At 34.2% G+C, this 5297-nt stretch overlaps 1 protein-coding gene across 1 annotated transcript in view; it reads left to right on the top strand.

Annotated features, from left to right (window-relative positions):
• LOC140972465 (uncharacterized) overlaps positions 1-5297 on the top strand; it is a 37991-nt gene that overhangs the window by 6982 nt on the left and 25712 nt on the right. The gene's annotated exons all lie outside the window — the stretch shown is intronic.

Raw genomic sequence — 5297 nt, forward strand, 5'->3', positions numbered from 1 at the left:
GTGATAAACATAAAAATTGTACATTAATTAAATGTTTTATAATATAAATATATAGTTTTTGTTTTATTAAATGTTTAAATATTATATGTTTTATAATAAATTGTATAAAATATAAGTTGTTGTGTAATTACAAGTTTTTACTATTTTTTACAGGTTCGATAAAACAAGAATAAACTTGGCGTTGCAAATGAGATTAAGATGATTCTTGGACCTGTAGAAAGTTGATTATAATATCTACAATATTGTTGACAAGCATGAGATAAAAATCCTCTCACAATTGGGATCAAATTAAGCAACAAATAAAGTTACCAAAGGAGTGGCAGTTTTACCATACTCTAGTATTTTGACCATATCTCTCAATTTACTTGATCAAATGGTTTGAAAAAAATACCACTACTATACAACTCAATTATCCACATGTTTCTTTTTATGTGAAGAAGCAAATTCGGAGAAGAAGATTTTCAAAAGTGATGTGTAATATAATATAATATCTTGGAACACCAATGAAGACTTACATGTAAAAAAAAAATATTTTATTTGTGGTTGTCTCCCCAAATTTGGCTATAAATAGGGGTGCATTGTAATGTATTAAGATATCCCTAATTCTATGAACAAACTTTTGAGTTCATAATATTTCTCTCTATATTTTTCCTTTATTTCTTCATTTAAATACAATTAGCATGTTAATTTCATATTCAAAGTTTTACACTTTGAATAATGAATAGCTAACTTCCTAAAGTTGAGATGATAAGGTGAAACTCTTGGCATGATAATAAGGTTGTTAAAAGGTAAGAATCTAGGTTTTATATTATTTAATCTTTAATTATTGTTTATGTTATATTTATTTCTTTAAACATTTTTATACCATACTTATAAGTAGGAGTTTTGATTTATTGTTGCTATATGTTACACTAAATTCTTGGTACTATTTAAATGTTTGTTTGGTTTTACCAACCATTTAAAGTGGAAACCTTGATTTAGTGTTTACAAATATATATAGCACAATAAATACTTGACCACATTTATAAGTTTTGGTATATATTATATACTTATAAGATAATAATTTATAACATAATATAAATATGATTATTTAATATATTGGAACCATTTTATTAAGTGGATTCCAATATTGTTCGTTAATGTTAACTTTATTAAAATACCAAGAGTGGATCCTTTAATCTCAACTACTTAAATTAAAATTGGAACAATTAAAATTTACTCATTAAAGATTCAAACAATTAAAATTAAAAAGAAACAAAAACAAAAACAAAACAAAAAGACATTGTAGTGGACTTGTAATTACCTTAGCTTCCCTGTGGATCCGATATCGGACTCACCGAATTATACTACTTGTGGACAACCTGCTCTTGGGAGTGCAACAATCAAAGTGACAACACGGTGCAGCGCCTAAAATGGTCGCTTACCTTGGCGATCACTCTCGATATCATTCTGATCCTGCTGTGCAGCTAGAGCTTTGGTAACGGCGACATCATAAGTAGTAGGGTCAGCCACCCTAACATCACGGGGCAAGATCGACCGCAAACCATCCAGAAAATGCCTCAATTCGGCATCACCATCATTTGCAATCAGGGGTACAAAATGGCAACCCCTCTCAAACTTACGGATAAACTCCGTAACAGTCATGTCTCCCTGCTTTAGGGTCATAAACTCCTTGGGCTACCTGGAACGCACCTCGACAGTAAAATATTTATAGTAGAATACCTCTGTGAAGCGCATCCAGCTCAGAGTAGCCAAATCCAAGGCTACAGATGCTCCTTCCCACCACAGGCGAGCGTCTCCTCCAAATAGATAGGTCGCACAACAAACCTTATCCTCATCTCCAAGCCCCATGAATTCAAAAATAACCTCAAGGGACTTAATCCAACCCTCGGCAACCATAGGATATGTCGTCCCTGAGAACTCCTTCGGCCTCATCTTCATGAACCGCTCACAGAGAGCCTCAGGCCCCGCCAGCCTAACTACCCCTACATTGTTCCCCGCAAATTGTGCGAAGAACTGAGTCATCCCAGCTAACATCTAGGCGTTCATGTCCGGTGGAGGGGGTGGCGGTAAATCTCTCTCTTGCCTATGATCCTCGCCATCCTCATGACGATGTTCATCATCTCTCGCGGGATCAAGAATGCGTCTAGGAGGCATACTGTTCCATATATAACCTATACGTAACCAACATGCATAATTCTACTAATTTCTTTAAATTTAAATAAATACTGCATACTCATAATATTGACACAAAATACTTCATGAAAACATGCTGTTAAAATATTTCATGCTATAAACGAAATGCGTAAACGTAAAACTTACTGACTGAAGACGTGACTTCATGAGCTTCTCGAGATCAGTAGTAGTACAACACTTTATAAGAACATAGGCTCTGATACCAACTGTAAAGGCTCATATTTCGTATTCGTACTTTTATGGAATTATTAAAATTTTTATAAATACTTAAATAACTTGCCTCATTCATAATATAAACTCATAAATAGTTTAAACTTTAAAATAACATCGGAAGTAAATATTGTGTTTCAAACCACAACTTAAAAATAATCCAACATTTTAAGAACTGAGTTTGAACGTAACAAGGTAAATAAACTGAAACATGAGGTCCTCGGGTTCCTACTACTACTGCTGACCCAAGCTAGCTCACTGATCACCGCTCTCAGTCTCGACCTCATCAGTACCTACAACAATCAATTCTAGTGAGTCTAAATACTCAGCATGTATATATCGTGAGTAACAAGTAAATATATCATAAAATCGCATGCAATGTAATAATATCGTATCGTAATGCATAAGATGAAAATCGTGTCATGAGAAATTATAAATACGTGCATATCAGAAAATCATACGTAAAAGCTTTGCTCGATAGAGCTCTGTCATAACATATCGTATCATAATTTTTTGTTAGAGATAATGTTTCCAAGCAAGTGGCCCATAACATAACATGAACGCCTGATCAGACTAAACCACAGTATACTGGGCGGTAGAGATCACCACAGCCCTTGAACTGGATGTCCGTACCCATACATAATTGTAAACCGGTCGTAAGTCACAGGGTGGAGAAGTCCTCGGTTGCACATCCGGCTTCCAAACCCATAAACTTGAGGTGGCCACAAGACATATCGCATATATCAAAAATAAACATTTTATATTTTATGCACGTAATATAATTATAACCTTGTTTTTACCGGATGAGTTGGATCGTTCCCCGGCTTGCTGCGACCTAATTTTAACATGAGACACATGCAAATAATCTTAACTTGTCAAAACTTCACATCCAAACCAAAAACGAGACCAACGAGACCAACAACTTAATTTCCAACCATGGCTTCGTACCAACCCAAACGAACATTGAACAGACGTTTAGCCATGATAAAAATACACCTAACATAATAAAAAAATTAAAAAAATATCCATAAGGCTGTAATACCCGAAAATTAGTGAATGGAGGCCAAAATCATGAAACACTCTTTCGAGAGTCACTTTGGCACATTGCACCGTAAATTCTCGTACGACCCCAAAACTAAACCAAATCAAAAATGGCCAAAAACATGACTTTTCTAACTCATTGAGGTATTGTCCAGTCTAAGGCCATAGGCTATAAGCCAACCAAGAACTCAAACATGACCTCTGAACCGAAACCATGCTGCTATCATAACACAGTGGCAGTAGCTGTGCTTGTTTTGATCAATTTATGAAACTAATGGCCCTTGGGGCTTGAACCACCGACCAGAGTCTCTTACCAACATCCTAAGGTGTGGAATTGGACCATGGCTAAAGACACTAGGCCAACCAAAATCCACCAAAATACCTAGGACAACACAAAGCTTCAACCGAGAGCATCAAAATTCTGTGTTGTGCGATTATTTGAATTGTTTTGCTGTCTTGTTTCGTTCCAGTGTTCATATGATTGACCATGGATCGATCTAGACATGATGAGGTATTGTGTGAACCATGGCTATGGGCTAGAAGCCAACCACAATCCACTCAACACTCAAAAACCGAAAGCTCACTCACACCCACAGAAATGAAAAATCGATGGCACTTGTTTTGTTGTTGTAAAAATTTTGATGGCTCCATGAACCAAGCCTTTAAAGACTGACATGGTCACGTCCTAGACATGCTAAGGAAGGGTTCTAATCATGGTTACAGTCCCTAGACCACCATGATCCGAACACTCACCTTAAACACCCAAATGACAAAAATCGTGGCCCAATCTGTAACTTATGGAAATGTTGCTGTCAATTCTTTAACCTGAGTGCATGGGCCTAAATCAACGAACCAACAACACCCTAACACACGGTGATGAAACTTAAAATTAATAATTTATTATATGTTAAAACTTATATTTTAAAATTTAAGTTTCATTAAAATTATAAAATTATGTTATTTTAGTATTGTTTGTTTATATTTAAATGTCTTACTAAATATGTTTTATTTTCAGGTTTTCTACGTGTTGGTAAAATAATGATAACTCAAGCTAAAAAATTCAAATGTAGGTGATTCAAACATTTTTGGAATCCTTGAGAATGTATCTACAACTTTGCAGAAGACATGATTGGCTAAAAAGTTGGCTAAGATGATCAAATTGTGAAAATATCAAAAGGAGGACAAATTTACTTTCACCATGACCAGCATATAGTAAAAAAATCATAACTATTTCAATATTTAACCAAATGAGGTGAACCAAGTGGCCAAATTCATCTACAGACAATTTTCCACATGTTTTCTGTTTTGAGCTGAGTCAAATTCGATGGTTAAAGTCATGGAACAAAGCATTGAAAGAAGGGACATGAAATTGAAGTTGGGGGAGACAAAGACTACAATTACAACTACATGGCATTAATAAAATTTTTGACCCTTTCTCTCATTTGGCCTATAAATAGAGGCCTTGTGCTAGCTTGAGAATCATTCTATCTCATAGTAAAATATAGTGTGAGTGTGTATAAAAGTTCTAAGTTCCAATATATTTTTCATTTTCCAAATTATGAGTGATGTTTTTAGTGTTGATCAAAAGTAAGTTCATGGAAAGCTAAATCTATTATGTCAAGGTGAAGAGGATGAATTCTTGGTGAAGTAAGATTGTTTATATTTTGTATATTCTTTCTTTGTTTTTTTTCATTTTGCTAATTTCTTTTTTATTGTAGGTATGAAAATGAATTATTTGTTGTTATCAATTTACATCAAATAATTGATACCATTGAAGTGGTTATCTTGATTTATTGTTTAATTTTGATACAATAAATATTTCATCAATTATTATTGTTATATAATACATA

This window comes from Primulina huaijiensis, chromosome 3 (assembly GCF_012295235.1).
Source record: "Primulina huaijiensis isolate GDHJ02 chromosome 3, ASM1229523v2, whole genome shotgun sequence".
NCBI classification, from domain to species: Eukaryota; Viridiplantae; Streptophyta; class Magnoliopsida; order Lamiales; family Gesneriaceae; genus Primulina; species Primulina huaijiensis.